Source organism: Narcine bancroftii, chromosome 4, assembly GCF_036971445.1.
Source record: "Narcine bancroftii isolate sNarBan1 chromosome 4, sNarBan1.hap1, whole genome shotgun sequence".
Lineage (NCBI taxonomy): Eukaryota > Metazoa > Chordata > Chondrichthyes > Torpediniformes > Narcinidae > Narcine > Narcine bancroftii.
Window position 1 is genome coordinate 48,355,677 of NC_091472.1, and position 12,018 is coordinate 48,367,694.

The window sequence follows — 12,018 nt, forward strand, 5'->3', positions numbered from 1 at the left end:
AGTCAGTGGGTTTGTAAAAGATGTCAGTAGATAGTCTCCCTTTGGATACAGCGATCTCTGATATCAGTGGCTGCTTACTCTCTCTCTCTCTCTCATGCATGTGCAGTAATACTCAGTAGCTAGCACACTCTTCCTATACAGGGACTTCAACATGTATTCCTGGCTCCCTATTCCAACGGGGTATGGCTTGATACTAAATATTTCTGCATAATACTACGGTCCTGTTCTAAGTGTAGTGCACACCTTACCATTGACTCCTCTAGCGATGTCCACAGTTCGCATGGAGTAGCGTTCGTAGTCAGGACCAAGGCGCAAAGAAGTGAACTGCTGCACGTGGTAGGCTTTTAAAGTGCAGTGAACTGGAGAGCCTGGCCTAGGTAATCACTAAATGATTTAAAGGAGCCAATGGTCAGGCGTGCACTAATGGGTGTGTACATGATGAAACTTCCAACTTGGTTCCAGACGGAGAGATCACATGACCCTCCACAATCCACATTCCCACCTGGTTTCAGATGGAGAGGCTACATGAACTTCCACAATCCGCACTACCATGCTACAGCAGGATGCAACACCAATGTAGTCATCAATGTTGAAGAAATTTAGTTAGGAGCATTAGCTGTGCAGGTTTGCAACATGGACTGTTCCATGTAGCCAACAAAAAGACAGGAATAGCTGGAGCTCATACAAGTATTGATAACTACACCTTTGTTCTGGAGAAAGTGGGAAAAGATTAAATTGTTGAAGATGTCCAAAAACTTTTCTCACTGCTTTTTGCCCTTTAATCAATCCTCCATTCATTTTTATTACTTTAACAAACTTTATTGTGTGGAACACCATCAAAGTGTGTTGTATTATACAATCTGCTTCCTTCATCAAGTTTTCTAGATATATGCTAAGAAAATGTGACATAATTTACATTTCACTCAACGTTGTTGATACTCGCTACTCAATTCTTATTTTCCAAGTGCCGAGTCTTCTACTGTTTCCTTTTAGATTCTATTACTTTCCTGACAAAGGATATCAAGCTAAATTGCTGAGAGTTCCCATTTCTTTATTCCTCCTTTTTAAACAGTGTTAGTACATTTTTACCCTTTTCATCTACTGTTAACTCCATCTAAACCTTTTCTGGTCAATATTTGGAATATCAAAATCCCCTACGTCAACTTTATTTGACCTACAGCTGGCAACAATTTCCTGGCATATTTTCTTCTCTACTTCCCATTGATTATTTTGGATGCCTGTAGAGCACTCCTAACAAAGTGGCTATGCTTTTCTTGTTCCTCAGCTCCATCCTCAGCTTCACTAGTCGATCTGTCTGACCATTACATGACAGCTTCCTTAACCAATAACACAACACCCCTTCTCTTTTATCTCCATCTCAGTCTTTCCCGAAGCATCTATACCCTGAAATGTTGAGATGCCAGTCCTGCCTCTCTCATAAACAGGTTTCCATAATACCTACCACATCCTAGCCACATGTGTTTATCTTGTTAATCTGACAAACCTTGAGCATTAAAATAGATGTAATTTAAAGTTCCTCACTCTTGTCTTTCCCCTGCCCTCTAAACTTTTTCTTACAAACTTCTCCTGCTTCTATGCTGCATATGATCCTACCTCCCCCAACTCCCCTCAGTTGTGATAGAGAAAGCATGCATATGCCTGTTGTCACAAATCTGTTGGAAATAGATGCACTTACTGATTTGAGTAGCGTTTGTTTAAAATTTAAAAATTTATTTTTAAAATTTAGACATACAACAATGTAACAGGCCAATTCAACCCTACGAGTCAGTGCCGCCCAATTTACACCCCATTTACCTACCTCCTGGAATGTTTTTGAAGGGTGGGAGGACACCAGAGCCCTTGGAGAAAACCCACACAGACACAGGGAGAACATACAAACTCCTTACAAACAGCGTGGGATTCAAACCCAGGTCCAGTCCCGATCACTGGCACTGTAAAGGCATTGTGGTAACCGCTACACCAACTGTGCCACCCAATGATTATGATTAAGTTTTAATTAGTGACTTGAAAGAATATCTACTTATATTTTGATAATCTGAAGGGAATATTATAAGGTAACCAAGGAACAAATTTTGGAATAATTAACATTTGAAGCTTCCCATAGTTTATCAGTGAAGATGTCCCTGGACTAAAGGCTACATAACAACTGGAAGGCAGTAGATGAACAGACATGCAAGCAATGAAGACATAGATTCTCTGTTGAGATTTTAAAGTTGCAATTTTTGTAGAATATTTTCTTAACATAAAATTCTGAAAGTTATAGTGGGTTTACAAATGTATCACATGCAACAAAACAATTCTTCAAAGGCAATCAGTTGTGCTTTTAAGTTTTGGGAATGTATGACAGCATGTTATAGCAATCTCGGATCTTTTTTACAGTTACAACCATGGGGTTGAATACTGACTAAAAAGATCTGATTTTCAACCTTAAATCTACACAGATTTAACTGATCTCATTTAGGTTAGAATAACACTGCTGATCCAGCAAGAGAATCATATTCTGTTCACAATCACCCAGTGACCTCTGGTGGAAAATGTATCCAGTTTCTTTCTGTGATGACTCCCATCAGGAATATTCTGCCATAGCCAATGTTAGACGATGACTGGCACCAAAAACTTTATAGATCACCTAAGGTCCGGATTTTCAGAAAAAAATGTGAGACAGGAGGACCAAGAAATAAATTATATATTAACCCAGATTTTGGGATAAAACAATTGCATATTCTGCTTGGTTTATCATTTATTTCCTGGTCCTCCTGTCTCGATATCATAACCATTAAGAATTATTCCAAAATTATGTTGGGATATGATACCTTGTTGTGACTTGTCCCCAAAATAATTTAATCAGGAACAAAATTTAAGACAAATGTCATTTCAAAAGTAACTATTGGAGAAAAAGACAATAGGACGTGCCAGATGATGAACCAAGGATAAATCTGAACACATTTAAAATAATGTACATTTCCTGAAGCAAATAATGATTATCTGTTTTGATGCAAAATCCTTGATTACTTTTGTTAAACTCAAAATGATGAATAATAATATAAAATAGGTCTCTTGGAAAATATGATCAGAAAAGCTAAGGAAATTGTAGCTTTAAAAATCATCTGCTGTGGAAGAACAGTGTTGAACTTGAAATCCAACAAAATGCCTATTGTGATCATTCAAAATTCACTAAAGTTGAATTCTTCAGATGTAAAGCTAACTGAATGTTGAACTTGCATATCAAATGGGATTAATCCACATAATATCCCAGTTCAAAAATGCCAATTTCAGTTTGGTTTGTGTTTTTGAATAAATGTAAAAAAGGTACATTTCTGTCATTTTTTTTCTTGCTCCTCGGTGCATCTGTGATTGTAACGCGTAACAATTTGGGGAACAGTTATAAATAAAAGTTTGGCATAATGATTTGTAATGATCTTGTGCTATATTTTAGTTTTTATTATGTTTACCTCACAGCCGTTAATGTAATAAACCACACTCAATTCCTATTGGTTAGTGAAGAATATATGATTTCCATCAGCTTTGTGTTATTGTTTTTAAATGTTATTATTTTATTATGTTAGTTTATTGAAGAAATCTGTTGTTGCTGGTCCGAAGTTATAACAAACTGAATCATTTTACCAGAACTGTTTGAATGGTATATACACCCTTGTAGCATTTATGTAGGTGTGCAATAAATTAAATATTAAAAACCAGACTGTGGAAATATGAACTAAAAATATAAAATACTGATGAAACTTAGTCAGACAGCTTTTGTAGATAGAGAGACATTGTCAGCATTTCAGATTAAATCCCCTTCCTCAGAACTGGGAAAGAGAGAACAAAATTGCTCAGAGAATGGAGAGGGGGTAACAAATATGTATATTAAACTGCAAGAAAAGGAGAATGAGGAAACAAATGGTAAAACTAAACAAAAATGGGAACAAGATTTAAATATAAAGATAGAAAAGGAAACATGGGAGAAATTATGTTCTGGAACGATGAGAAATACAATAAATACGAGGCTGCGTATGATACAATATAATTGGTTACACAGACTATACATTACACCGCAAAAGTTAAATAAATGGGACCCAACAGTATCTGATAGATGTTTTCGATGTAAAAAAGAAAGGGGAAAAACAATTCATGCAATCTGGACATGTGAGAGAGTAGAAAAATTTTGGGATGATCTCAATCAGATATTAAATAAAATAACAGAAACAATATACCAAAGAATCCAGAGATCTTTCTCCTAAGTAACATAAAAAATAAAGAATTTGGAATTGACTTGGAAGATGCACAAAAAAGATTTGTTAAGATAGCCCTAGCCGTAGCAAAAAAATGTATTATGTCAACCTGGAAATTGGAAGATAATTTGAAAATACAACAATGGTATACAGAAATGAATAAATGTATTCCATTAGAAAAAATAACATATAGTTTAAGAAATAATATTGAAATATTCGAACAAGTATGGGAGCCTTACATTAAATACAATAGCGAAAACCTACCGGGAACAAACATTACCTAAGTTGATGGAAGGAGAAGAAAAGAAAAGAATGGACTCAGTAGAATTTCTGGTGTATTTTTGTTGAATGACAACATTGTCTGACTGGCTTAATGCAACCTAGATTGTATACCTAAAATAGATGAGAGGGGGGGGGTGGGGGGGTGGCTTGGGAGGAGGGAGGGGGGGAGAAAAAGTCACTGTATATGTGTGAAAAAGAAAAAGTGCATATCATGGCTAACGTGATTTATGGTGTGAAAAATAAAAAATTTTAAAAAAAAGAGAATGGAGAGGGGGAAAAGGACCAAAGATAATAGATGGACTGGTGTGGTCTTAGTGTTAACCTGTAGATAGTCACCTGGCTGATATGTTACTCAGAGCTGTTAAAGAAGGAGAGATCACAACTAAAGGAACATAAAAATCCGTGAAATGCTGATATGTAGAAAATGCCCAGCAGGTCAGGCAGTCTTAATGGAGTGCAAAAAAAGCCATAATTGCAGATGTATTGCAGTAGAACTAGTCCGTTTTGACACAAATGATGATGCACTTCACCAGAAGTCCTTCAATTCAATATTGAGTTTGCCTGGCCAGATGAAAGATTGGGTGGCATGGTTGTCATAGCTGTTAGTACAACGCTGAAGTAAAACCTCTCCCTTACTCCAGAACCAGCCTCACTTTCAAAACAGCTCAAATTACAAGTTTTCTCCCATCCTTTAAAAATGTACAGGTGTTCTAGGTCATTTAGGTGTAAATGGGTGGGATGGGCTCGTGGGCCAGGAGAGCATGTTATTGTACATAGAGCGCGTCGAAAGAATCAAAGGCTTGTTGATCCAAACCAAGGCTTTTATTAACTAGAAGACTGGAGCATATCACATGTAGGTCGTCCAGTCCAGAATGACCTGGTCTGGCTAGGAGTAACCCTTTAAGACCTGCCAATAGGCGTGGCTATGCTCTCAGCCAATCACAGTCATCCTACACTACAATCTGTACATATACAGATTGGTGATAGAATCTGTACTATCACATTGTACTGTATGTCAAAAAAAATTTAAAAATTAACAAATCTGTTCCTCATTATGAAAGTGCAGATGGCCATATACTGTATGTCAGGGTTTGAACTTGTTAGAGAATTAAAATAGAAACAAAGCAGAAAGCACAAGGTCAATTCTTCGGACTGAATGAGATTGCATTGTGGACATTAAAAGCAGTTACACTCATGGAAGTGAAGTGAACTGCTGCTTCATCAGGAATGACTGTTCGTGGGAAGGGAAGAGTGCTGCATTTCCTTCATTTACATGGGAAAGTATCATGAGACGGGAAGATGGTGAAACAGGTCAGGGAGTTATAAAGGGAGTGGTCCTTCTGAATTCTGAAAGAGAAGTGAGGGGAAATATTTCTGTTGGTGAACATAAGCAGGCACTTTATTTTGAGGAGTAAGAGGAAGGACAATGGTATTTTAATATGTGTTATAATTCAGAATTAAGATTTGTATCTATGGTCCCATCATTTTAAGATATCGAATTTTGGGGCTGTCATTTATTTAAATGTCCCTCTCCCGTTCTTGAATTAAATCAATTTGTTTACATCTTTTTTTCTCTCCATGTTTCTAAACCCTATTCTCTTCATTCCAAAGATTGCAAAATTCTGACATTACACGATCACAGTTTTAGTCTGTGTAACAACCATGAGCTGTTGTAATCCAAACTACTTGAATTTGGATATAATAATGGTGTTTTAAGCTAATTTTGGGCCACTCTCCTGTTAACACATTTCTAGAATGCTCGTGGGCATCTATGATGGGTCATAGATAATAAAACAATGAGTTTTATTTATGCATATTGTTTATTTTAAACTTAAAATTAGTGACCATTTTTTTTCATAAAACATCAGAAAATAAATTCCAAACAATTTTCAGCTCCCCACAAGGAAATGCACTTGCCTTTTTATGATTGTAAATCAACACTCATAAGGATCAATTAGCTTATCCATAAAAACCTCTGGCAATTCACTGTTGCAAAAGCATGAGGCTTGCTTGAGTTTTTGTTTCCTTCATAAACATAATCCTTTTTGGAGTATACTTCATCTTTCTATCCATTTCAAGCCCCTGTTGGTTCGAAGCATTATTGTTATTATTCATTCTGTAGTTTTGGCTTTGAAACAAAAATATTTTCTTCACATTTTAGGAAGCACCATGTGGTGATGCTGTCACACTAGAATGTGCAATTTAACATTATTATGGTACAGTAGATGCTTTAATTTACAACAATGACATTTAGGGAGACTGATTAAGAAAGTCATGAGGATTCTTTGCAATTATGTAATTTAGGACATATTTTACAGAACTCGACAGTATCATAACCAAACAAAAACAGGCATTAAACTTAAAAATAGATTAGTGATTATCATCTTAGCAAAAGACAGAGTTTGTAAAGGAGCTGGATATAATCCAAGAAGCTTTTCTTTCACTATCTTCTAAGGCAATGCATTCCAGATACCAACCACCACCTTCTACGTTATTTTTTCCCCCCTTAACTCCTCGTTAAACCTCATACACTTCCCCTTAATCCAATGCATTCTGATTTGAGATGTTTTAGTTATAAGGAAATGTTTCTCACTATCCACCCTATCTACTCTATGTCCCTCATCATCTTAAATATCTCCATCAAAATCCCTCAGCCTCCTTTGTTCCAAAGAAAACAAACCCTAAAACTAACTAAAATTTTCCATCTAGACTGGATGGAAAGCAGTGGTGTTGGAACTCACCATCTCAGGGGGGCAGCTCCGGCTCTTCATGAGGACACTCCAGGCACCTCCTTGTCACTGTGTTTGGTGAGATCCGGCACCTAAAAAATTAGCACTGGACCCCTGCAACTGGATAAAATCCTGCTGCTGAACCTTCTATGCAAATCTCCCATGTCGTCACAATTTTTCTATAGTATGATGACTGGAACTGCACACAATCGTCCATCACCTAAGAATCAAAATTTATTGTCATGAGCATGTCACAAAATTTGTTGCTTTGTGGCAAACATTACAATGCAAATCGATTCGCATAGTGGTTAGCGCAATGCTATTACAGTGCCTTTCATGGCTTGGTTCAGCATCATGCTGAAGAAGATTGAAAAGAGGGTTGGTGCGAGAACACAGCCTTGCTTCACGCCATTGTTAATGGAGAAGGGTTCAGAGAGCTGGAGAAGGGTTCAGAGAGCGAGAACCAACAATGAAGACGCTGTTTACATCCGGTACCGCACGGATGGCAGTCTCTTCAATCTGAGGCACCTGCAAGCTCACACCAAGACACAAGAGAAACTTGTCCGTGAACTACTCTTTGCAGATGATGCCGCTTTAGTTGCCCATTCAGAGCCAGCTCTTCAGCGCTTGACGTCCTGCTTTGCGGAAACTGCCAAAATGTTTGGCCTGGAAGTCAGCCTGAAGAAAACTGAGGTCCTCCATCAGCCAGCTCCCCACCATGACTACCAGCCCCCCCACATCTCCATCGGGCACACAAAACTCAAAACGGTCAACCAGTTTACCTATCTCGGCTGCACCATTTCATCAGATGCAAGGATCGACAATGAGATAGACAACAGACTCGCCAAGGCAAATAGCGCCTTTGGAAGACTACACAAAAGAGTCTGGAAAAACAACCAACTGAAAAACCTCACAAAGATAAGCGTATACAGAGCTGTTGTCATACCCACACTCCTGTTCGGCTCCGAATCATGGGTCCTCTACCGGCATCACCTACGGCTCCTAGAACGCTTCCACCAGCGTTGTCTCCGCTCCATCCTCAACATCCATTGGAGCGCTTACACCCCTAACGTCGAAGTACTCGAGATGGCAGAGGTCGACAGCATCGAGTCCACGCTGCTGAAGATCCAGCTGCGCTGGATGGGTCACGTCTCCAGAATGGAGGACCATCGCCTTCCCAAGATCGTGTTATATGGCGAGCTCTCCACTGGCCACCGTGACAGAGGTGCACCAAAGAAAAGGTACAAGGACTGCCTAAAGAAATCTCTTGGTGCCTGCCACATTGACCACCGCCAGTGGGCTGATAACGCCTCAAACCGTGCATCTTGGCGCCTCACAGTTTGGCGGGCAGCAACCTCCTTTGAAGAAGACCGCAGAGCCCACCTCACTGATAAAAGGCAAAGGAGGAAAAACCCAACACCCAACCCCAACCAACCAATTTTCCCTTGCAACCGCTGCAATCGTGTCTGCCTGTCCCGCATCGGACTTGTCAGCCACAAACGAGCCTGCAGCTGACGTGGACTTTTTACCCCCTCCATAAATCTTCGTCCGCGAAGCCAAGCCAAAGAAAGATTACAGTGCCAACAACTGGGGCTGGGGTTCAAATCCTGTGGTCTCTGTGAGGAGTTTGTATGTCCTCTATGTGTTTGTGTGGGTTTCCTCCAGGTGATCCAGTTTCTTTATAAAAGAAGTACTGGGGGTATAGATTATGGGTGTAATTGGGCAGCATGGGCTCGTGGGCCGAAAGGGCCTTTTACTGTGCTGTATGTCTAAAAAATATTGCTATATATTAAATTTTAAAATGAATACATTAGTACAAAAGAAGAGAAAGTGAGGTAATGTCGGTGGTTCATTGTCCATTCAGGAATCTAATGGCAGAGGGGTAGAAGATGTCTTCAGATTCCTTCCCAATGGTAGCAATGTGAAGAGGGCATGGCCTGGATGGCGAGAGTCCTTGAGGATAGATGGAGCTGGCTGAGTTCACAACTCTCTTTAGTTTTTTCCTGTACTGTGCATAGGCTCCTCCATACCAGACAGTGATGCAACCAGTCAGAATGTTCTCCACAGTTCACCTGTAGAACTTTCCAAGAATCTTTGGTGATATACCAAATCTCCTCAAACGCTTTCTTCGTGATTACACTGACGTGGAGACCCCAGGACAGATTTTCAGAGATGCTAATATCCAGGAATTTGAAATTCTTAACTTTCTCTGCTGAACCTTCGATGAAGACTGGTTTGTGTTCTTCTGATTTACCACACACCCTCCCCCACCCCCACACCCAAAGTCCACAATCAGCTCATTAGTTTTGATAATACTGAGTGCAAGGTTTTTGTTGTAACACCACTCAACCAGCCGATCTATCTCCCTCCTCTATGCTTCCTCTTTACCATCTGTAATTCTGCGAACACCCATGGTGTCAACCAATGTAGAGCGAATAGAGCAGTGGGCTAAGCATGTATCCTTGAGGTGCGCTTGTGTTGATTGTCAGTGAGGAGGGGACATTGTTTTTGATTCGTACTGACTGTGGTCTTCCATTGAGGAAATCAAGTATCCAGTTGCGGGGGTGGGGTGGGGGTTATGGGTGCAGAGGCCCAGGTTTTGGAGTTTCCTGACCAGCACTGAGGGTATGATGGTGTTGAAAGCTAAGCTGCAGTTTATGAAGAGAAAGGTAGCCTGATGTACATGTTGCTGTTGTCTAGATGATCCAGAGCTGACTGGAGAGCCAATGATATTACATCTGCTGTGGAACAATTATGATGATAAGAGAATAGCAGTGGGTCCAGATCTTAGGTATAATTTAATTCTGGCCATACCAACCTCTCAAAGCATTTCATCACAGTAGGTGTTAGTGCTACTGGGTGAAAGTCATAGAGGCAGCTCACTCTGCTCTTCTTGGGCACCGGGATGATTGATACCCTTTTGAAGCAGGTGGGAACCTCTGACTGCACTAATGAGAGGTTGAAAATGTCTGTGAACACTCCTGCTAATTGGTCAGCACAGATTTTCAGTGTGAGAGGGTACACCCCCTTGAAGGATGTTCTGACATTGTCCTCTCAGACAGATATCACAGGGTTGTGAGCTTCTGCAGGAATTCTCTTGGGTACTATTGAGTTCTTCTTATCAAAGTGAGCATAAAAGGTGTTCAACTCATCGCCTGGTGAAGCATCACAGCCATTTATGGTGTTTGGCTTCACCTTGTAGGATGTAATGGCCTATAATTCCTGCCACAGTTGGTGAGTATCTAACTATCACTAGCTTCCCTCAGAATTTCCTCTTTGCTGCTGAGATGGCTTTCAGTAGGTTGTACCTGGACATCCTGTAGAGATCTGGATCACTGGCCTTAAATGCCATCGACCTCATCCTCATCAGGTTGTGAACCTATGCTATGGTAAATGAAGGTTAATGCCTTCTAAACTACCTTGTCTACTTTTGCTGCCACCTTAGGGTTCTTTAGAAGTGTACACGAAAGTCCCTCTGTTCTTCAATACTCCCTAAGGCCCCGTCATTCATTGTTTATATCCTACTCTTATAAAACCTTCTAAAATGCATCATCTTGTACTTATTGGAGTTAAATTCCATCTGCTACTGCTCTGACCAGCTCCCCAGCTGATCAATATTATTTTGTAACTTTAGATTTTCATCCTCATTATAAAATACATCACTAACTGATGTGTCATCAGCAAACTTACTAATCTTACCTCCTACATTCATGTATAAATATTTGTTAATTTTAATCATGTATAAGCAAAAGAAGGGGAGTGCAAAGAGAAGAAATGTACCGGGGTTTGTAGGTTAATTGGGTCGCACAGACTCATGGGTTGAAATAACCTGTTACTGTGCAGTATGTCTAAATTAAATATTAAAAAAAGACGAAAGAGGCAAAAGAAGAATTGGTTCTAATTCAATGGGAGCAGTCTTGAATCTGAGTTTAAAAACTGCCAGAAATACCAGTAAATTTCAGGGATTGCCACTTCAGTGTTACAATGAGGTTTCTCCCATTTCAGGTGAGATATTAAATTCCCATGAGCCCTCTCAAATCACACGCATGCAATATGCTAAGTAGGACAGATGGTTTTCCCAGTGCACCGCCAGAAGAGAACATACAAGCCTTCTGCCAAGTTGTACAGTGTTTTTATTTATTGCAATCTCCATGAAGGAGGCTAACCAGACAAAAGTATGCTGAAATCTATGCAAATTGCATTCATTATGATTTGAATATATTCAGTCTTTTTTTATCACTTTGAACAACAAAGACAACTTTATGCATAAGACTGGCCACACTCACCAGGGTAGGTATCATTACCACCAACAGTGACTGCATTTCCTTAGAGGCACCATTCTGTCAACTTTCTACAGGAGCTTTATTGAGAGCGTCCTGGCTGGCTGCATCACAGCCTGGTACGGTTGCTCAATCCAAAGGAGCAGAAAGGAACACTGTGATTTCCCCCTCCAACACCTCCCCCAACCCCTACCCTCATCCCTGTTAGAAATTGAAGTACCTTTAAAGAAATTGCTCGAGACAAAAATTGAGAACAAAGAACATTTATTTTACAACAATGCAAAGTTGGGTGCTTCCCCTTACCCTGGGAATACACACATACACTGGGGCTCACCCAACTTTTATACAGTAAATTTCAGTATCAGAATACCCTCCCCCTTACATTCTTCTGCCCCCTGGATGGGTTTGGCAGAGGCAATCCTTCCTGCCTACATGCAGTTTCAGTACACTTGGAGGACCAGGGGGTATCCTGTG

The 12,018-nt window shown here is 39.9% G+C and overlaps 1 protein-coding gene across 14 annotated transcripts in view; it reads right to left on the reverse strand.

The window, feature by feature from the left end:
* LOC138760542 (serine/threonine-protein kinase MARK1-like) overlaps positions 1-12,018 on the reverse strand; it is a 302,067-nt gene that overhangs the window by 234,757 nt on the left and 55,292 nt on the right. For 11 of the 14 annotated variants that reach the window (XR_011355689.1, XM_069931242.1, XM_069931237.1 and 8 more), the window contains one exon: positions 6,453-6,617. The exons of 2 other annotated variants lie outside the window; for them this stretch is intronic. The gene's annotated coding sequence lies outside the window, so the exon portion shown is untranslated. Of the gene's footprint in view, positions 1-6,452; positions 6,618-7,276; positions 7,485-12,018 lie in introns of all 14 variants that reach the window. One more of the 14 variants, XM_069931239.1, reaches the window with a different exon arrangement.